The sequence below is a fragment of the Tachysurus fulvidraco genome, chromosome 12, assembly GCF_022655615.1.
Source record: "Tachysurus fulvidraco isolate hzauxx_2018 chromosome 12, HZAU_PFXX_2.0, whole genome shotgun sequence".
In the NCBI taxonomy this organism is placed as follows: domain Eukaryota; kingdom Metazoa; phylum Chordata; class Actinopteri; order Siluriformes; family Bagridae; genus Tachysurus; species Tachysurus fulvidraco.
Genome location: NC_062529.1, coordinates 26,192,143 through 26,215,316, shown reverse-complemented (window position 1 = coordinate 26,215,316; position 23,174 = coordinate 26,192,143). Strand labels below are relative to the sequence as shown.

General features: G+C 41.0%; 1 protein-coding gene across 1 annotated transcript in view; it reads left to right on the top strand.

The window, feature by feature from the left end:
* The window catches only part of LOC113662051 (D(1) dopamine receptor), a 1,946-nt gene extending 1,761 nt beyond the window's left edge, over positions 1–185 (top strand). Inside the window, exon 1 of the mRNA XM_027176675.2 lies at positions 1–185. This exon is cut by the window's left edge and continues 1,761 nt beyond it. The gene's annotated coding sequence lies outside the window, so the exon portion shown is untranslated.
* The last annotated feature ends 22,989 nt before the right edge of the window (positions 186–23,174 follow it).

The following is a 23,174-nucleotide window of genomic DNA, read 5'->3' as shown; positions in this document are numbered from 1 at the left end:
TATAGAGTTCTACACCCATGTTATAGAGTTCTGTTCTACACCCATGTTATAGAGTTCTACACCCATGTTATAGAGTTCTACACCCATGTTATAGAGTTCTACACCCATGTTATAGAGTTCTACACCCATGTTATAGAGTTCTACACCAATGTTATAGAGTTCTACACCAATGTTATAGAGTTCTACACCCATGTTAGAGTTCTACACCCATGTTATAGAGTTCTACACCAATGTTATAGAGTTCTACACCCATGTTATAGAGTTCTACACCCATGTTATAGAGTTCTACACCCATGTTAGAGTTCTACACCCATGTTATAGAGTTCTACACCGATGTTATAGAGTTCTACACCCATGTTATAGAGTTCTACACCCATGTTAGAGTTCTACACCCATGTTATAGAGTTCTACACCCATGTTAGAGTTCTACACCCATGTTATAGAGTTCTACACCGATGTTATAGAGTTCTACACCCATGTTATAGAGTTCTACACCCATGTTATAGAGTTCTACACCCATGTTATAGAGTTCTACACCCATGTTATAGAGTTCTACACCCATGTTATAGAGTTCTACACAGAACCTTTAAGAGTCCATTTTTTAAATAATAATAATAATAAAAATAATAATAATAGTTGTAGCTGGTTCTGGGTTTGCTCCTGTACTGTGTGTACTGTGTGTATTTTCCCTGTGTGTGTGTGTGTGTGTGTGTGTGTGTGTGTGTGTGTGTGTGTGTGTGTGTGTGTATGTGTGTGTTCTCTGTGTCTGTGTCTCTGTGTGTATGTGTATGTGTGTGAGTGTGTTCTCTGTGTCTGTGTCTCTGTGTGTGTGTGTGTTCTCTGTGTCTGTGTTCTGTGTGTGTGTGTTGAGTGTGTTCTCTGTGTCTGTGTCTCTGAGTGTGTGTCCGTGTGAGTGTGTTCTCTGTGTGTGTGTGTGTGTGTGTGTGTGTGTGTGTGTGTGTGTGTGTGTGTGTGTGTGTGTGAGTGTATTCTCTGTGTCTGTGTCTCTGTGTGTGTGTGTTGAGTGTGTTCTCTGTGTCTGTGTCTCTGAGTGTGTGTCCGTGTGAGTGTGTTCTCTGTGTCTGTGTGTGTGTGTGAGTGTATTCTCTGTGTCTGTGTTTTCTGTGTCTGTGTGTGGGCGTGAGCGAGTGTGTGTGTGAGGTGTGAGTGTATTCTCTGAGTGTGTGTGTGTGTGTGTGTGAGTGTGTTCTGTGTGTGTGTCTGTGTGTGTGTGTTTCTCTCTCAGGATCAGTAACAGCGATGTGTTTGTGTCTCTGTGTGTCTGGAGTGTGATGGTGTTCCAGCTGTGTGTGAGTCTGAGGTCTCTGTGTGTGAGCCACAGCTCAGAGGCTCAGAGGTTCCCTGTAGAACCATGTCATCAGGAACCGCAGTGTAACACACGCTGTCATGGTGACGAAGCTGAAGATCCACAGCAGAATGTCACAAACATCTGAATCTTCAGAAACGTTTCTATTTGTTTTCTGATGCTGTAATATTATTTACTCAGATCATCAGTGATGTTTAAAATAGGGATTTATTAAAGACATCTGCATTTTGGACATCTGCAAAACGTATGTGTGTGTGTGTGTGTGTGTGTGTGTGTGTGTGTGTGTGTGTGTGTGTGTAGAATTGGTTTTGTTTGTGCTGTATTACAGTTTATAATGTAAGGAATAAAATGACACTCGTTTATGGCGTCGTCACGCGTGAACTCTCTGCTCTGTATTTAAACTCATTAAAGCTTTCATTAGGATTTCATGTTGTTTGTGCTGCAGAAAGTTTTGGCACCCCTCTATCATTCCCAACAGTGAAATGCAGTGGCACTGAAGTGTAAAGATCAGCGACCAGTCTGCTCAGTCTGACATGCTCATGTGTCACTCACACTGTAACCATGACAACACTTACTAGGATCTTGAGTTATTATTTTTAGCAGATTAATAAAGTAAATGATGAAATAAAGCTGTGTGTGATGCTGTGTAACAAATACATCACAAAACAATCAGAAAAAAAACTGAGTGAAACTGATGAAAGCATCATGGATCTTAGCCAAAGCAGGATATGACAGAAATGACCTTAAACAGGCCTACAGTGTATTTACAACCTTTACAAATGACACAGATGTAATGAGATGTGTGTGCAGTGTGTGCAGTGTGTAATGTGTGTAATGTGTGTGCAGTGTGTAATGAGATGTTTGTGCAGTGTATAATGTGTGTGCAGTGTGTGCAGTGTGTAATGTGTGTGCAGTGTGTAATGAGATGTGTGTGCAGTGTGTGCAGTGTGTGCAGTGTGTGCAGTGTGTGCAGTGTGTAATGTGTGTGCAGTGTGTAATGAGATGTGTGTGCAGTGTGTGCAGTGTGTGCAGTGTGTGCAGTGTGTAATGTGTGTGCAGTGTGTAATGAGATGTGTGTGCAGTGTGTGCAGTGTGTGCAGTGTGTGCAGTGTGTAATGTGTGTGCAGTGTGTAATGTGTGTGTAATGTGTGTGCAGTGTGTAATGTGTGTGCAGTGTGTAATGTTTGTGCAGTGTGTAATGTGTGTGCAGTGTGTAATGTGTGTAATGTGTGTGCAGTGTGTAATGTGTGTAATGTGTGTGCAGTGTGTGCAGTGTGTAATGTGTGTGCAGTGTGTAATGTGTGTGCAGTGTGTAATGTGTGTGCAGTGTGTAATGTTTGTGCAGTGTGTAATGTGTGTGCAGTGTGTAATGTGTGTGCAGTGTGTAATGTGTGTGCAGTGTGTGCAGTGTGTAATGTGTGTGCAGTGTGTAATGAGATGTGTGTGCAGTGTGTGCAGTGTGTGCAGTGTGTAATGTGTGTGCAGTGTGTGCAGTGTGTAATGTGTGTGCAGTGTGTAATGTGTGTGTAATGTGTGTGCAGTGTGCAATGTGTGTGTAATGTGTGTGCAGTGTGTAATGTGTGTGCAGTGTGTAATGTTTGTGCAGTGTGTAATGTGTGTGCAGTGTGTGCAGTGTGTAATGTGTGTGCAGTGTGTAATGAGATGTGTGTGCAGTGTGTGCAGTGTGTGCAGTGTGTAATGTGTGTGCAGTGTGTGCAGTGTGTAATGTGTGTGCAGTGTGTAATGTGTGTGTAATGTGTGTGCAGTGTGCAATGTGTGTGTAATGTGTGTGCAGTGTGTAATGTGTGTGCAGTGTGTAATGTTTGTGCAGTGTGTAATGAGATGTGTGTGCAGTGTGTAATGTGTGTGCAGTGTGTGCAGTGTGTGTAGTGTGTAATGAGATGTGTGTGCAGTGTGTAATGTGTGTGCAGTGTGTAATGTGTGTGCAGTGTGTGCAGTGTGTAATGTGTGTGCAGTGTGTAATGAGATGTGTGTGCAGTGTGTGCAGTGTGTGCAGTGTGTGCAGTGTGTAATGTGTGTGCAGTGTGTAATGTGTGTAATGTGTGTGCAGTGTGTAGTGTGTAATGTGTGTGCAGTGTGTGCACTGTGTGCAGTGTGTAATGTGTGTGCAGTGTGTGCAGTGTGTAATGTGTGTGCAGTGTGTAATGTTTGTGCAGTGTGTAATGTGTGTGCTGTGTGCAATGTGTGTAATGTGTGTGCAGTGTGTAATGTTTTTGCAGCGTGTAATGTGTGTGCAGTGTGTAATGAGATGTGTGTGCAGTGTGTAATGTGTGTGTAGTGTGTAATGAGATGTGTGTGCAGTGTGTAATGTGTGTGTAGTGTGTAATGTGTGTGCAGTGTGTAATGAGATGTTTGTGCAGTGTGTAATGTGTGTGCAGTGTGTAATGTGTGTGTAGTGTGTAATGTGTGTGCAGTGTGTAATGAGATGTGTGTGCAGTGTGTAATGTGTGTGCAGTGTGTAATGTGTGTGCAGTGTGTAATGTGTGTGCACTGTGTAATGTGTGTGCAGTTTGTAATGTGTGTGCAGTGTGTAATGTGTGTGCAGTTTGTAATGAGATGTGTGTGCAGTGTGTAATGTTTGTGCAGTGTGTAATGTGTGTGCAGTGTGTAATGTGTGTGCAGTGTGTAATGTGTGTGCAGTGTGTAATGTGTGTGCAGTTTGTAATGAGATGTGTGTGCAGTGTGTAATGTTTGTGCAGTGTGTAATGTTTGTGCAGTGTGTAATGTGTGTGCAGTGTGTAATGTGTGTGCAGTGTGCAGTGTGGAATGTGTGTGCAGTGTGTGCAGTGTGTAATGTGTGTGCAGTGTGTGCAGTGTGTGCAGTGTGTGTAGTGTGTGTGCAGTGTGTAATGTGTGTGTGGTGTGTGTGCAGTGTGTAATGTGTGTGCAGTGTGTAATGTGTGTGTAGTGTGTGCAGTGTGTAATATGTGTGCAGTGTGTAATGAGATGTTTGTGCAGTGTATAATGTGCAGTGTGTAATGTGTGTGCAGTGTGTAATGAGATGTGTGTGCAGTGTGTAATGTTTGTGCAGTGTGTAATGAGATGTGTGTGCAGTGTGTAATGTGTGTGCAGTGTGTGCAGTGTGTGTAGTGTGTAATGAGATGTGTGTGCAGTGTGTAATGTGTGTGCAGTGTGTAATGTGTGTGCAGTGTGTGCAGTGTGTAATGTGTGTGCAGTGTGTAATGAGATGTGTGTGCAGTGTGTGCAGTGTGTGCAGTGTGTGCAGTGTGTGCAGTGTGTGCAGTGTGTAATGTGTGTGTAATGTGTGTGCAGTGTGTAATGTGTGTGCAGTGTGTAATGTTTGTGCAGTGTGTAATGTGTGTGCAGTGTGTAATGTGTGTAATGTGTGTGCAGTGTGTAATGTGTGTAATGTGTGTGCAGTGTGTGCAGTGTGTAATGTGTGTGCAGTGTGTAATGTGTGTGCAGTGTGTAATGTGTGTGCAGTGTGTAATGTTTGTGCAGTGTGTAATGTGTGTGCAGTGTGTAATGTTTGTGCAGTGTGTAATGTGTGTGCAGTGTGTAATGTGTGTAATGTGTGTGCAGTGTGTAATGTGTGTAATGTGTGTGCAGTGTGTGCAGTGTGTAATGTGTGTGCAGTGTGTAATGTGTGTGCAGTGTGTAATGTGTGTGCAGTGTGTAATGTTTGTGCAGTGTGTAATGTGTGTGCAGTGTGTAATGTGTGTGCAGTGTGTAATGTGTGTGCAGTGTGTGCAGTGTGTAATGTGTGTGCAGTGTGTAATGAGATGTGTGTGCAGTGTGTGCAGTGTGTGCAGTGTGTAATGTGTGTGCAGTGTGTGCAGTGTGTAATGTGTGTGCAGTGTGTAATGTGTGTGTAATGTGTGTGCAGTGTGCAATGTGTGTGTAATGTGTGTGCAGTGTGTAATGTGTGTGCAGTGTGTAATGTTTGTGCAGTGTGTAATGTGTGTGCAGTGTGTGCAGTGTGTAATGTGTGTGCAGTGTGTAATGAGATGTGTGTGCAGTGTGTGCAGTGTGTGCAGTGTGTAATGTGTGTGCAGTGTGTGCAGTGTGTAATGTGTGTGCAGTGTGTAATGTGTGTGTAATGTGTGTGCAGTGTGCAATGTGTGTGCAGTGTGTAATGTTTGTGCAGTGTGTAATGTGTGTGCAGTGTGTAATGTGTGTGCAGTGTGTAATGTGTGTGCAGTGTGTAATGTGTGTGCAGTGTGTACTGTGTGTAATGTTTGTGCAGTGTGTAATGTGTGTAATGTGTGTGCAGTGTGTAATGTGTGTGCAGTGTGTAATGTGTGTAATGTGTGAGCAGTGTGTAATGTGTGTAATGTGTGTGCAGTGTGTAATGAGATGTGTGTGCAGTGTGTAATGTGTGTTCAGTGTGTAATGTGTGTTCAGTGTGTAATGTGTGTGCAGTGTGTAATGTTTGTGCAGTGTGTAATGTGTGTAATGTGTGTGCAGTGTGTAATGAGATGTGTGTGCAGTGTGTAATGTGTGTTCAGTGTGTAATGTGTGTTCAGTGTGTAATGTGTGTGCAGTGTGTAATGTTTGTGCAGTGTGTAATGTGTGTAATGTGTGAGCAGTGTGTAATGTGTGTAATGTGTGTGCAGTGTGTAATGAGATGTGTGTGCAGTGTGTAATGTGTGTTCAGTGTGTAATGTGTGTTCAGTGTGTAATGTGTGTGCAGTGTGTAATGTTTGTGCAGTGTGTAATGTGTGTAATGTGTGTGCAGTGTGTAATGTGTGTGTAGTGTGTGTGCAGTGTGTAATGTGTGTGTAGTGTGTGCAGTGTGTTAAGGTGTTGGGCTACTGATCGGAAGGTCATGGGTTCGAACCCCAGGTCCACCAAGCTGCCACTGCTGGGCCCCTGAGCAAGGCCCTTAACCCTCAATTGCTCAGTTGTAAGTCACTCTGGATAAGCGTGTCTGCTAAATGCCATAAATGTAAATGTAAATGTATGTAATGAGATGTGTGTGCAGTGTGTAATGTTTGTGCAGTGTGTAATGTGTGTGCAGTGTGTAATGTGTGTGCAGTGTGTGCAGTGTGTAATGTGTGTGCAGTGTGTAATGAGATGTGTGTGCAGTGTGTAATGTGTGTGCAGTGTGTGCAGTGTGTGCAGTGTGTGCAGTGTGTAATGTGTGTGCAGTGTGTAATGTGTGTGTAATGTGTGTGCAGTGTGTAATGTGTGTGCAGTGTGTAATGTTTGTGCAGTGTGTAATGTGTGTGCAGTGTGTAATGTGTGTGCAGTGTGTAATGTGTGTAATGTGTGTGCAGTGTGTGCAGTGTGTAATGTGTGTGCAGTGTGTAATGTGTGTGCAGTGTGTGCAGTGTGTGCAGTGTGTAATGTGTGTGCAGTGTGTAATGTGTGTGTAATGTGTGTGCAGTGTGTAATGTTTGTGCAGTGTGTAATGTGTGTGCAGTGTGTAATGTGTGTAATGTGTGTGCAGTGTGTGCAGTGTGTAATGTGTGTGCAGTGTGTGCAGTGTGTGCAGTGTGTGCAGTGTGTAATGTGTGTGCAGTGTGTGCAGTGTGTAATGTGTGTGCAGTGTGTAATGTGTGTGTAATGTGTGTGCAGTGTGTAATGTGTGTGCAGTGTGTAATGTTTGTGCAGTGTGTAATGTGTGTGCAGTGTGTAATGTGTGTGCAGTGTGTAATGTGTGTAATGTGTGTGCAGTGTGTGCAGTGTGTAATGTGTGTGCAGTGTGTAATGTGTGTGCAGTGTGTGCAGTGTGTGCAGTGTGTAATGTGTGTGCAGTGTGTAATGTGTGTGTAATGTGTGTGCAGTGTGTAATGTGTGTGCAGTGTGTAATGTTTGTGCAGTGTGTAATGTGTGTGCAGTGTGTAATGTGTGTAATGTGTGTGCAGTGTGTGCAGTGTGTAATGTGTGTGCAGTGTGTAATGTGTGTGCAGTGTGTAATGAGATGTGTGTGCAGTGTGTAATGTGTGTGCAGTGTGTAATGTGTGTGCAGTGTGTAATGTGTGTGCAGTGTGTAATGAGATGTGTGTGCAGTGTGTAATGTGTGTGCAGTGTGTAATGTGTGTGCAGTGTGTGCAGTGTGTAATGTGTGTGCAGTGTGTAATGTGTGTGCAGTGTGTAATGTGTGTGCAGTGTGTGCAGTGTGTAATGTGTGTGTAATGTGTGTGCAGTGTGCAATGTGTGTGTAATGTGTGTGCAGTGTGTAATGTGTGTGCAGTGTGTAATGTTTGTGCAGTGTGTAATGTGTGTGCAGTGTGTGCAGTGTGTGCAGTGTGTAATGTGTGTGCAGTGTGTAATGTGTGTGCAGTGTGTAATGTGTGTGCAGTGTGTACTGTGTGTAATGTTTGTGCAGTGTGTAATGTGTGTAATGTGTGTGCAGTGTGTAATGTGTGTGCAGTGTGTAATGTGTGTAATGTGTGAGCAGTGTGTAATGTGTGTAATGTGTGTGCAGTGTGTAATGAGATGTGTGTGCAGTGTGTAATGTGTGTTCAGTGTGTAATGTGTGTTCAGTGTGTAATGTGTGTGCAGTGTGTAATGTTTGTGCAGTGTGTAATGTGTGTAATGTGTGTGCAGTGTGTAATGTGTGTGTAGTGTGTGTGCAGTGTGTAATGTGTGTGTAGTGTGTGCAGTGTGTTAAGGTGTTGGGCTACTGATCGGAAGGTCATGGGTTCGAACCCCAGGTCCACCAAGCTGCCACTGCTGGGCCCCTGAGCAAGGCCCTTAACCCTCAATTGCTCAGTTGTAAGTCACTCTGGATAAGCGTGTCTGCTAAATGCCATAAATGTAAATGTAAATGTAGTGTGTGCAGTGTGTAATGTGTGTGCAGTGTGTAATGTGTGTGCAGTGTGTAATGAGATGTTTGTGCAGTGTGTAATGTGTGTGTAATGTGTGTGCAGTGTGTAATTAGATGTGTGTGCAGTGTGTAATAAGATGTTTGTGCAGTGTGAAGTTTGTAATGAGATGTGTGTGCAGTGTATAATATGTGTGCAGTGTGTAATAAGATGTTTGTGCAGTGTGAAGTTTGTAATGAGATGTGTGTGCAGTGTATAATATGTGTGCAGTGTGTAATAAGATGTTTGTGCAGTGTGTAATGAGATGCTTGCGCAGTGTGTAATGTGTGTGCAGTGGGTAATGAGATGTTTGTGCAGTGTGTAATGAGATTTGTGTGCAGTGTGTGCAGTGTGTAATGTGTGTGCAGTGTGTAATGAGATGTTTGTGCAGTGTGTAATGAGATGTGTGTGCAGTGTGTGCAGTGTGTAATGTGTGTGCAGTGTGTAATGAGATGTTTGCGCAGTGTGTAATGTGTGTGCAGTGTGTAATGAGATGTGTGTGCAGTGTGTAATGTGTGTGCAGTGTGTAATGAGATGTGTGTGCAGTGTGTAATGAGATGTTTGCGCAGTGTGTAATGTGTGTGCAGTGTGTAATGAGATGTGTGTGCAGTGTGTGCAGTGTGTAATGAGATGTTTGTGCAGTGTGTAATGTGTGTGCAGTGTGTAATGTGTGTGCAGTGTGTAATGAGATGTTTGTGCAGTGTGTAATGTGTGTGCAGTGTGTAATGTGTGTGTAGTGTGTGCAGTGTGTAATGAGATGTGTGTGCAGTGTGTAATGTGTGTGCAGTGTGTAATGAGATGTGTGTGCAGTGTGTAATGTGTGTAATGTGTGTGCAGTGTGTAATGAGATGTTTGTGCAGTGTGTAATGTGTGTGCAGTGTGTAATGTGTGTGCAGTGTGTAATGAGATGTTTGTGCAGTGTGTAATGTGTGTGCAGTGTGTAATGAGATGTTTGTGCACTGTGTAATGTGTGTGCAGTGTGTGCAGTGTGTAATGTTTGTGCAGCGTGTAATGAGATGTGTGTGCAGTGTGTGCAGTGTGTAATGTGTGTGCAGTGTGTAATGACATGTGTGTGCAGTGTGTGCAGTGTGTAATGTGTGTGCAGTGTGTAATGAGATGTTTGTGCAGTGTGTAATGTGTGTGCAGTGTGTAATGTGTGTGCAGTGTGTAATGACATGTGTGTGCAGTGTGTGCAGTGTGAAAAAAAAAAAAACTGAGACTTTTTCATTGTAACTTTGAACAAAAGTTTTAAACTCATGGTATCTTAAGTATGTAACCTAGTGAGCAGCATTAATGTATTCAGTGTTAGAGATTTAAGCACTTATGTACGTCACTCTGGATAAGGGGTCTGTCACATGCTGTACATGTAAATGTAAATGTAATGAAATATGTGTGCAGTGTGTAATGTGTGTGCAGTGTGTAATATGTGTGCAGTGTGTAATGAGATGTGTGTGCAGTGTGTAATGTGTGTGCAGTGTGTAATGTGTGTGCAGTGTGTAATATGTGTGCAGTGTGTAATGAGATGTGTGTGCAGTGTGTAATGTGTGTGCAGTGTGTAATGTGTGTGCAGTGTGTAATATGTGTGCAGTGTGTAATGAGATGTGTGTGCAGTGTGTAATGTGTGTGCAGTGTGTAATGTGTGTGCAGTGTGTAATATGTGTGCAGTGTGTAATGAGATGTGTGTGCAGTGTGTAATATGTGTGCAGTGTGTAATGAGATGTGTGTGCAGTGTGTAATATGTGTGCAGTGTGTAATGAGATGTGTGTGCAGTGTGTAATATGTGTGCAGTGTGTAATGAGATGTGTGTGCAGTGTGTAATGTGTGTGCAGTGTGTAATGAGATGTTTGTGCAGTGTGTAATATGTGTGCAGTGTGTAATGAGATGTGTGTGCAGTGTGTAATATGTGTGCAGTGTGTAATGAGATGTGTGTGCAGTGTGTAATGTGTGTGCAGTGTGTAATGTGTGTGCAGTGTGTAATGAGATGTGTGTGCAGTGTGTAATATGTGTGCAGTGTGTAATGAGATGTGTGTGCAGTGTGTAATATGTGTGCAGTGTGTAATGAGATGTGTGTGCAGTGTGTAATGTGTGTGCAGTGTGTAATGTGTGTGCAGTGTGTAATGTGATGTTTGCGCAGTGTGCAATGTGTGTGCAGTGTGTAATGAGATGTGTGTGCAGTGTGTAATGTGTGTGCAGTGTGTAATATATGTGCAGCGTGTAATGTGATGTTTGCGCAGTCTGTAATGTGTGTGCAGTGTGTAATGAGATGTGTGTGCAGTGTGTAATGTGTGTGCAGTGTGTAATATATGTGCAGCGTGTAATGTGATGTTTGCGCAGTCTGTAATGTGTGTGCAGTGTGTAATGAGATGTGTGTGCAGTGTGTAATGTGTGTGCAGTGTGTAATGTGTGTGCAGTGTGTAATGTGTGTGCAGTGTGTAATGTGTGTGCAGTGTGTAATGAGATGTGTGTGCAGTGTGTAATGTGTGTGCAGTGTGTAATGAGATGAAGGTGCAGTGTGTAATGAGATGAATGTGCAGTGTGTAATGTGTGTGCAGTGTGTAATGAGATGTGTGTGCAGTGTGTGCAGTGTGTAATGAGATGTTTGTGCAGTGTTTAATGAGGTGTGTGTGCAGTGTGTAATGTGTGTGCAGTGTGTAATGAGATGTTTGTGCAGTGTTTAATGAGATGAATGTGCAGTGTGTAATGTGTGTGCAGTGTGTAATGAGATGTTTGTGCAGTGTGTGCAGTGTGTAATGAGATGTTTGTGCAGTGTTTAATGAGGTGTGTGTGCAGTGTGTAATGTGTGTGCAGTGTGTAATGTTTGTGCAGTGTGTAATGTGTGTGCAGTGTGTAATGAGATGTGTGTGCAGTGTGTAATGTGTGTGCAGTGTGTAATGAGATGTTTGTGCAGTGTGTAATGAGGTGTGTGTGCAGTGTGTAATGTGTGTGCAGTGTGTAATGTTTGTGCAGTGTGTAATGTGTGTGCAGTGTGTAATGAGATGTGTGTGCAGTGTGTAATGTGTGTGCAGTGTGTAATGAGATGTGTGTGCAGTGTGTAATGTGTGTGCAGAGTGTAATGTGTGTGCAGTGTGTAATGAGATGTGTGTGCAGTGTGTAATGTGTGTGCAGTGTGTAATGAGATGTTTGTGCACTGTGTAATGTGTGTGCAGTGTGTGCAGTGTGTAATGTTTGTGCAGTGTGTAATGAGATGTGTGTGCAGTGTGTGCAGTGTGTAATGTGTGTGCAGTGTGTGCAGTGTGTAATGAGATGTTTGTGCAGTGTGTAATGTGTGTGCAGTGTGTAATGAGATGTTTGTGCAGTGTGTGCAGTGTGTGCAGTGTGTAATGAGATGTTTGTGCAGTGTGTAATGAGATGTGTGTGCAGTGTGTAATGTGTGTGCAGTGTGTAATGTGTGTGCAGTGTGTAATGAGATGTTTGTGCAGTGTGTAATGTGTGTGCAGTGTGTAATGTGTGTGCAGTGTGTAATGTGTGTGCAGTGTGTAATGTGTGTGCAGTGTAATGAGATGTGTGTGCAGTGTGTAATGTGTGTGCAGTGTAATGAGATGTTTGTGCAGTGTGTAATGTGTGTGCAGTGTGTAATGAGATGTGTGTGCAGTGTGTAATGTGTGTGCAGTGTGTAATGAGATGTTTGTGCAGTGTGTAATGTGTGTGCAGTGTGTAATGAGATGTGTGTGCAGTGTGTAATGAGATGTTTGTGCAGTGTGTAATGAGATGTGTGTGCAGTGTGTAATGAGATGTGTGTGCAGTGTGTAATGAGATGTGTGTGCAGTGTGTAATGAGATGTGTGTGCAGTGTGTAATGAGATGTGTGTGCAGTGTGTAATGAGATGTGTGTGCAGTGTGTAATGTGTGTGCAGTGTGTAATGAGATGTGTGTGCAGTGTGTAATGTGTGTGCAGTGTGTAATGAGATGTGTGTGCAGTGTGTAATGAGATGTTTGTGCAGTGTGTAATGTGTGTGCAGTGTGTAATGAGATGTGTGTGCAGTGTGTAATGAGATGTTTGTGCAGTGTGTAATGAGATGTGTGTGCAGTGTGTAATGAGATGTGTGTGCAGTGTGTAATGAGATGTGTGTGCAGTGTGTAATGAGATGTGTGTGCAGTGTGTAATGAGATGTGTGTGCAGTGTGTAATGAGATGTTTGTGCAGTGTGTAATGAGATGTGTGTGCAGTGTGTAATGAGATGTTTGTGCAGTGTGTAATGAGATGTGTGTGCAGTGTGTAATGAGATGTGTGTGCAGTGTGTAATGAGATGTGTGTGCAGTGTGTAATCGTTTGAGCTGTCAGAATGATTCGGTACTGTTTTAGTAACTGGTCACGAGGCTCCGCCCCTTTCACTGATCCACCAATCATTAGAAGGAGAAGCTGTGTGTGACCTGGACACAGGAAGAGTTTGAAGAGATGTTTGTTTTCTATGAAAAATAATTCATAGCACAATACTGCAGTGAGATATTTGATCATTTGATCATCTAAAACATTGGACACAAAACAACCTTCTCACTTCAACCTTGGAACCCTTTCAGCTCGGCACATCGTAAAGCTCCTCAGTTTTAGTCGCTAACGAGACTCATTATTTCCACCGACTTCCTCTTCTTGATGTTTGTTGTTATTTCTCACAGCTGAATTTCACAAGAACAAAGTGGAGCCCGAGGCGTCTCGTCTGCGTTTAGAGTAACGTTGTCTGCAAAGGGAGAATTTTTTACCTCAGAAACCTGGAAACAAACAGACCACTGTGACGTCTGATCTAAAACACCAGGACACATTAGACATCAGGCAGCAGGAATAAGACAACAGCAAATAAATATGACATACATCTATTTTTAAAAATGATGTGCCCCAACAAAGTGCTAATGAATCAGATCAACACTGCTATCAGAATCAGTTCTGAATCATGTCTGAATCACTAAATCAGTTCTGAATCACTTCTAAATCAGTTCTGAATCATTTCCAGATCACATTCGAATCAGTTCTGAATCATGTCTGAATCACTTCTAAATCAGTTCTGAATCATGTCTGAATCACTAAATCAGTTCTGAATCACTTCTAAATCAGTTCTGAATCACTTCTAAATCAGTTCTGAATCACTTCTAAATCAGTTCTGAATCATGTCTGAATCACTAAATCAGTTCTGAATCACTTCTAAATCAGTTCTGAATCACTTCTAAATCAGTTCTGAATCATGTCTGAATCACTAAATCAGTTCTGAATCACTTCTAAATCAGTTCTGAATCACTTCTAAATCAGTTCTGAATCATGTCTGAATCACTAAATCAGTTTTGAATCACTTCTAAATCAGTTCTGAATCACTTCTAAGTCAGTTCTGAATCATTTCAAGATCACCTTCGAATCAGTTCTGAATCATGTCTGAATCAGTCCAAATCACTTCTGAATCAGTTCTAAATTAGTTCTGAATCACTTCTGAATCAGATCTTATATAATAAATGTATAAAGTTATACAAACACTGCATTTAGCCTCACATCAGTACATTTAGCAGAACCCCAACACCCTGAGGCTACTGGCAGGTTAAAAAAAGACTATATTAACGTTTATTTGCTTTTACTTGTGACAGATGCTGGATGTAGAGATGAAGAGAGAGAAAAGAAGATAGAATAGAGTTTCAGCGTTTCAGCTGTTCAGTATATTACTAATTGTTTCAGCATGTTTTATAGTGTTTCAGTATTTCACCGCTCTGTGTGTGTGTTTCAGTGTTTCAGTGTTTCAGTGTTTCAGTGTTTCAGTGTTGGTGTTGAACTATTTTAGTTTTTGTGTTTTTGTGTTTTTGTGTATTTGTGTTCGTCCGTGTCTCTCTTTATCGCCCCTGTCCCGTGTCTCTGATCTATTTCAATCTCTTAAAAACACCACTCCTCACAAATTGGGGGAAATGATGAAAAGAGACAAAAGAAGTGTGTGTGTGTGTGTGTGTGTGTGTGTGTGTGTGTGTGTGTGTGTGTGTGTTGGGGGGGTCAGAAGTCATCCAGCTGCATGGAGCTTTTCACTTTTCATCCTGAACAACAAAAGAGTCTGAGAGTCTGCGCACACCGACCTATAACACACACACACACACACACACACACACACACACACACACACACACACACACACACACACACACACACACACACAGACTGTGTCATCACTGATTCACTGCTTTAACAGGTGTATGATTCAAGGAAAAATCCAGAGCAATTCCAATCCTGTAAATCATTAAAGTATTAAATTTAGTTTGAATTTATTTACATTGAAGTTTACACTAGAACCTGACAGGACCGTAACATTTCACTTCCTGAGCAACTGATGCACACAAACATGTTCTTCAGGAGTTTTCTGATAGCTGAGCGTCGTTATATTCAAAATACTAATCACTTGTGTCAGTCAGCTGTATGGTCTGGTCTTTATCAGCGATCATATGAAGACTTTTAGCAGGAAGGAATTAGTGTTGGGTTTGTGCTGAACTCAGAGTTTGTTCTGACCCATTAGTTCCTCAGGAGCTCTCGGTTACACAGTTATAAACTGGTGTAGAAATGACATCAATTACATTAACATCAATTACATTAACATCAATTACATTAACATTATTAACATTTACATCAATGACTTTATTTACATTAACATTATTTACATTCACATTATTTACATTAACATTATTTACACTGACATTATTTATATTAACATTATTTACACTGACATTATTTACACTGACATTATTTACACTGACATTATTTACATTAACATTATTTACATTAACATTATTTACACTTACATTATTTACACTTACATTATTTACATTAACATTATTTACATTAACATTATTTACACTGACATTATTTACACTGACATTATTTATATTAACATTATTTACACTGACATTATTTACATTAACATTATTTACATTAACATTATTTACATTAACATTATTTACACTTACATTATTTACATTAACATTATTTTCATTAACATTATTTACATTAACATTATTTACACTGACATTATTTACATTAACATTATTTACATTAACATTATTTACACTTACATTATTTACATTAACATTATTTACATTAACATTATTTACATTAACATTATTTACACTGACATTATTTACATTAACATTATTTACATTAACATTATTTACATTAACATTATTTACACTTACATTATTTACATTAACATTATTTACATTAACATTATTTACACTTACATTATTTACATTAACATTATTTTCATTAACATTATTTACATTAACATTATTTACACTGACATTATTTACACTGACATTATTTACATTAACATTATTTACATTAACATTATTTACACTTACATTATTTACATTAACATTATTTACATTAACATTATTTACATTAACATTATTTACACTTACATTATTTACATTAACATTATTTTCATTAACATTATTTACATTAACATTATTTACACTGACATTATTTACATTGACATTATTTACACTGACATTATTTACATTAACATGATTTACATTAACATTATTTACATTAACATTATTTACATTAACATTATTTACACTGACATTATTTACATTAACATTATTTACATTAACATTATTTACACTGACATTATTTACATTAACATTATTTACATTAACATTATTTACATTAACATTATTTCCTATCTAGTGTCACCAAATGATGATGAGGTTCACTTCTGATCCTGGTTCCTCTCAAGAGAGTTTTTCCTTGCCGCCATCTGTATGTTATTATTATTTTTTTTTTCATCTTCTTCATCTTCTTCTTCTTCTTCATCTTCTTCTTCTTCTTCTTCTTCATCTTCTTCTTCTTCTTCTTCTTCTTCTCTATATTTATTTCTTTTTTTCTCTTCTGTTTCTATACTTCTGTAAAGCTGCTTTGAGACGATGTGAATTGTTAAAGCGTTATACAAATAAATTGAATTGAATTACGAGTCATTTGTGATGAAGAAACACAATGAGATTGATGAGAGTTGCTGAAACTGTAACTATTCACTAATTACCAAATTCTATAATGTCTATTATAATATATTTATATTCAATATTATATCATAATATACATTACATTTATATGTAAAGAAAACTCCATCATCACTCATACGCTCCATATAATTATGCATATTGGAACAGACAATAACTATGACATCATAAGTCCCAGCCAGCTCCTCGTACTTAAACATTCTTAGCACAGAGACTCGACAGGAGAAAAACAGAACAATTATATTAACTCTGAAAATGTAGCTAACTCCATCCTTCCTGTCGGGCTTCAGATCGAACCACATGCCATCAATCACGCTAATGGAATGAAACAAAACACTTCTCTGTCTATTTCAGATCGATAATAACCGATTGTTCTGGATCTTTTTAGAAAATGGAGCTGTAATGTGGATCACTGGGAACAAAGATGAAGGAAGTTCAAAATGTTTCCACTGCATCAGGATCAGTACATCCACCTGAAGACAACACGGGAAACGAGCAAGAGAAACTCTTTTGCTCAACATCGCTAGTTTCTAACAATACACAAAAACATACCTTTAACAAAAGTAGCATGAGGCAAAATTAGCATACGCACACGTCACAGTGTGATACACTAAAACATTTACTCTGGGTTACAATGACATTAATACAGTAAGAAAGCTGTAGTTTTTGTGCTACACTACTACTGTGAAAATACTAATGCTATATTGTGTTGCTAACATTTAGCATCACACGTTTTAAATCTTTCTATGCTAATTCTAAGTGATGTAGTATGTGTTATACTGATACTGACTATACTAATATACTATTGCTATTCTAATCCTATTACACTAAAAATACAGTATGTATGCACCGATGCTAACACATTATATAACACAATATATATAGCAATGTGTGTAATACCTAGAGCAGGCCTGGCCGACCCTTTTGCCTGGAATTTTGCCCGGTTTCGTGCGGCTCTTACGTTCATATCGAAGTTTGTATTTGTGTCTTTTTATCGCGCATGTTCGCTTCGCTCGAGTTCGATACAGTATTTTCGTCAAACGCGCAGGTGAGTGGGATGAAAATACCTCAAAGTTTCCCAGTAGGAGCAAAATCATTTGTGTAAACAATTTGTGTCAAGTTCGCTCTCAAAATGGCAGAAAAAAAATGCACAGCCAAACGAAGATATGAAGATGAACACAGGAAGTTATTAACAGATTTGGAGAGTTTATATTTTTTTGTCGAACGTAGCGGCAAGCCTTTCTGCCTTATACTGTATGTCAGGCGTCATTAGCGCATTTCTGCAGACAGACTGAACCTGACCTGCAGGGTAAGTTAAAAATGCTGCCCGACTTGGTGCAAAGTGTGTTTGCGTTTGTCAACAAACTGAAGCTGCGCCGTCCTGAATAGGCAAAGAGCCAGATATGCAACACTGGCTGAAAACCTGCACAAAAGCTTTGTGGCCAGGTTCCGTGATCTACAACTGAAAAGGCCACAGATTACGTTCCTCGTCGACCCATTTAATGCTGAGACGGACTGTTGAAAGCCCCGCTAGTCACACATGAGGCTGCGGCTGAGTCGGAGAAGATCGATCTCTGTAAGGAGGACCAACTGAAACTTGCTTTAAGGGAAGGGAGCATTGAATTCTGGAAAAGTGTGCTAATGAAAAAATACCCCAATGTCAAACGGGCTGAACTTACTGTATGATACTGGCAATGTTCGGGTCAACATATGTCTGCGAGTCTGTGTCTTCTACCCTGAATCACATGAAATCAAAGCATCGATCTGTTCTGACTGACACCCATGTGAAAGAATTGCTTCGAGTGACAACGACGGAATACAAGACAGATTTGAAGATGATCTTTCAAGGCAAGGAATGCCAGAAGTCCCACTAAGTAACATGCACAGTAAAATAAAAACGCTATTGTAAATTATTATATTTTTGTTTGTGTACTTGGTTGAACTGAGAGTTTGTCTGTGTGAGACAGTGCACACAATGTTCTCATTCATCTTCTACCGCTTATCCGAACTTCTCGGGTCACGGGGAGCCTGTGCCTATCTCAGGCGTCATCGGGCATCGAGGCAGGATACACCCTGGACGGAGTGCCAACCCATCACAGGGCACACACACACACACTCTCATTCACACACACACTCACACACTATGGACAATTTTCCAGAGATGCCAATCAACCTACCATGCATGTCTTTGGACCGGGGGAGGAAACCGGAGTACCCGGAGGAAACCCCCGAGGCACGGGGAGAACATGCAAACTCCACATACACAAGGCGGGAATCGAACCCCCGACCCTGGAGGTGTGAGGCGAACGTGCTAACCGCTAAGCCACCGCACACAATGTACATTGTTGAAAATGACCTGCCTGTGGTCTTAGTAACGTAGGAGTCAATGTCTGTCATTACCATTTTAGTGTGTGACATTTACAATAAATCTGGCTGAGCAAAGGTGTGTGTGTGTGTGTGTGTGTGTGTGTGTGTGTGTGTGTGTGTGTGTGTGTGTGTGTGTGTGTGTGTGTGTGTGTGTTAGGAAGGGATAGGATGATGTTCATGTACTGGATGCCCATGTGTATGATGCGGCTCTTTGCGGTAACACAGTAAAAAATGTGGCTCTTGGTCTCTGACTGGTTGGCCACCACTGACCTAGAGCTACAGTGATAGTGAGTAAGTATGAACTAGTAAATATTAATGCTAACGTATGCATTACACTGACACTATACTAGTATACTATTTCTATTGCAATGCTAGTACATATTAATGCTATAGCAATGCACAATGTTATACTGAACTTAAAACATTCATATGCTACTGCTAGTACGTGTTAATGCTAATGTATATACTGTATTATACTGACACTAACATACTGCTACAATGCTATAGTATGTACTATACTGATATTATCCCAATATACTGTTGCTATAGTACATATATAGCATGCTAATATTAATAATGTTGCTTATGTATGTTATACTGAATTTAAAACATTTATACACTGATGTTACTATGTGGTAACGCTAAGGTACTGATACTAATATTCTGCAATAAAGCTATAGTGTGTACTAAATGCTAATACGCTGTTGCTATAGTAACACTATAGGATATATTGTGGTGAATTTAGAAGGTTGCTAATATAATTCTAGCTCACGCTACAGCTATAGTACTATTGTTTTATAGCCTCGTGTGCTATCGTCGTTCAAAATACAGAACGAGATGACGGCATTCATGCTAATAAACACGGGTATTTATCTCGCTCTTTCAGCTCTTATGAACATTTATGTGCTGATCGAGGAGTAAAATCTCATCTGACTCAAAGCCTGAGAATATTTTTACACTGAGTGTGTGACACGAGGCTATAAAAGAATGTAAAAGCTTTTAAACTCCTCTTCAGTCCTCCTCGAGAGTGTCTCCGTCACCCGCAATCACTGTCTTAGTGTGTGTGTGTGTGTGTGTGTGTGTGCGTGTGTGTGTGCGTGTGTGTGTGTGTGTGTGTGTGTGTGTGTGTGTGTGTGTGTGTGTGTTAGTGTGTACTCGAATCCATAAATCTGCATAGCTGATGTGATGGAGTTCCTTGCTCTGTGAGTGAGTGTGTGTCAGGGTTAAAGTTATAAAATAACGTATGACATAAACATACCTAGCTGCCTATAGGTAGAATTTGTGCTGTGTTTGTTTCTCTCTTTGTGACTTCATTGTCACACGGCGTCAGAAAACACATCAACAAGTCAGTTTGAGATCTCAGAGCAGACTGAGGAGACACCACTCGTGTACACCACTCGCTCACCTCATCATTTATTTAACAGACTCCAGCTTTCCTCTGACACTGGAGACTCCTTCAATGAACTTTTAATAAAGATGTCCTCAATGAATAAAATCACAGAATATTTTATACTGATGTCAGGGATCAGCGCAGACTTTTGCCCATGAGAGTTTGTTGTTGTTTTTGCCCCGCCTTCGTCTGCTCCTCCCGGTCATCACACCTGTTCCCCATTGTGTGGCAGCGCAGATTCATTAATAGTAGTTACGTGTGTAATTAATACGTTATTTCCCCGTGTAGTGTGGATTATGTTTGTTTTCCTCATGTATTAAACCCCTTTCATTTGAAGCTATCCTGTGATACGGGTCAGTCTCCACTCTAACAACTGATCGTTCCATATTGGTTCCTGTTATAAACCCACTCTCAGCATTAAGAATGATTTATAATCTCACTGTCAGCATTAAGAATAATTTATAATCCCACTCTCAGCATTAAGAATTACATATAACTCTACTCTCAGTGTTTAGAATGATTTATAATCCCACTCTCAGTGTTTATAATGATTTATAATCCCACTCTCAGTGTTTATAATGATTTATAATCCCACAATCAGTGTTTATAATGATTTATAATCCCACTCTCAGTGTTTAGAATGATTTATAATCCCACTCTCAGTGTTTAGAATGATTTATAATCCGTATAATTTATAATGAAGTAAGACATAGGGGATGTAGTAGCCTAGTGGTTAAAGCATCGGACTACTGATTGGAAGTTCGAGAGTTTGAATCCCAGGTCACCAAGCTGTCACTGCTTGGCCACCGATCAAAGCCCTTAACCCTCAGGATAAATACAAACACATTTAAATATATCTACTATAATATTAATCTTGAATTGTTGTATTATATTAATCTTTATGTTATTCTTTATAATAACCTTTTTTTATGTTTATGTTCTGTAAAGCTGCTTTGAGACCATGTCAGTTGTTAAAAGCGCTATACAAATAAACTTAAATTGAATTTAATTCATTTGTATAAATTGAAATAAAATGTAAGTCACTCTGGATATGGGTGTCTGCTAAATGCCATAAATATATAAATGTATAATCCCAGTCTCAGCATTTAGAATGATTTATAATCCCACTTTCATCGAGCAGGCTTGAACAGGTTTGAGTCTGTAGACATGGAAAGTAGGGTGAATGCACAGGATTCTCGGGAGCTTGAGTAGGACCACCACTGGGTTGAGCACTTTTTTAGTTGGGAAATCAAAGAAAAATTGTGGGGCGAGCTTCCTGAAGGCGACTTTAAACGGACAGTCTCCGGTGGATAGCCAGACCCTCTGACAGATGCAAAAAGGGGGTGACGGACAGCGATTATGATTGGCCCACCATGCATAGCTCCTTGAAGGTTTGAGTAAGACCACACAAGCTTTTCTTCAGACATGTTGGCAACGCTTGACCTGGGCAAAGACCTCCAGTGCCTGTTTAGAGAACAACGAAAGCTGGTACCTGTAGATGGCCTAGAAAGAAGAGAGACCCATGGCAAATGATGGCAGGGAGTTGTGGGCATATTCTACCCACACCAGGTTGGATAACCAGGATGCAGGTTCCACAGCACACGGGATATGAAGCCCCGTCTCTAGTTTCTGATTCATCCTCTCAGTTTGTCTGTTAGACTGCCTCGGTCAGGGACGATGCTACGTGGGCAGACATGGCAAAAAATGTGTTGGGGCATAAACAGGGCAGTTCCTTTAGCTGAAGGCAACTCAGGATGGTGGTGTGTCCAGCTGACGGGGTAGACCCGTAACAATGTCCATGGCTATGTGAGACCAAGGATACCTGACTACAGTGAGCTGTAAGACTGGAAACTGTAATTCCTTTCAATGTCTAGGTGAAGGGTTCTGACCATAACTGAGGAAGGGAGGATGTGGTCCACAACAGGTTCAACCTCACTCTGGTTGAATTGCCGAGACAGGGCGTTCTTGGACCCTGGGTTGTAGAACAGGGTGAAGTTAAAATGCCCAAAGAAGAGGGCTCATTGAGCTTGTTTAGGGTTTAGACTCCTAGCTGTCCATGCCCGGGTCAAACGTGCACACCTGCACAATAAACTGGCAAGCAGGGACTGGAAGGGTCATGATTGGAGCAGAGGGGTAAACAGTTCCTGAGTCTGATAAAGGCACTTTCAGCTTCAGGGGTCCAGACAAAGGTTCCCAGGGTGGAGATGAGCTGATGTAAGGGGCAGTGATAGAACTATAGCTCCGGATGAATCTGATTGAAATTGTCAAATCCCGGAAATCGCCAGTGGCCAGTCCTCCACCGTGTTTATCTATTGACTGTTGGCCTCCATCTCGGGGGCTGTCAGGTGGTACAAATGACCCTGTGGGGGCATGAAACCAGGCAGGAGGTCAATAGTGCAATCGTAAGGAGGATGCAGCAGTAGGGATGAAGCCCTGGCCTTACTAAAAACTTGTCTGAGATCATGGTAAATGGTAGGGATAGAAAACCTGTCGGTAGAGGGAGGGTACATCAGAAACTGGTGAGTCAGTGGGTGTAGCAGGGTGTTCCTCAGTTTAGGACGTGGCTGCTGGTCCAGTCTATGTTTAGGTTGTGTTTTTCCAGCCAGGGGAACCAAACATAACTGGGGCATGAGGGGATGGGTTTAACAGGAAAGAAAGCCACTCTTGATGGTTCTCAGCAACTGAAACCAGCAGGGGCTTGGTGTGGTAGAGTACTTGGCTGTCCAGAGCCTGGACTTGGAGGGTAGTCGACAGAGGCTCGGTCCCGACCCCAACTGATGGGCCAATTCTTTATTTAGAAATTCAGTGTCTGCTCTAGAGTTGACAAAAATGGCAGGGGAACTGCATACTTACAGGCTGCCCCTTGGCACAGTTCAGGCAGAGATCTTGGGTGAGGCTTCTCTCCTTCGCTGCGGCAGTCAGGCGACAGCAGCCAATTCTCATGGATTGCACTGTGAGAGGATACTAAGGAGCAGGGTCAGGTGTACAAGGAGACTGGAGCGAGGCTGACTTTGTACTATACTTAGTGTAGATGTTTCCAGTTCGTGTGGCACTCTGTAATACGTCGGTCAATTCTAGTGACCAGATTGATGAGATCATCAAGCACAGATGGCAGTTCTTGGGTGGCTAGCTAATCTTGAATTCTTGTTTAATATAAAAAGGTTTATGAACCTTTTGTTTTATGTTTATGTTCTGTAATGCTGCTTTCAGACAATGTTAATTGTTAAAAACCACTATACAAAAATTTTTTTTTTTTGAATTTGAATTGAAGGTGTCATATAGGGCTATGGGGTTCCAAACACTGTC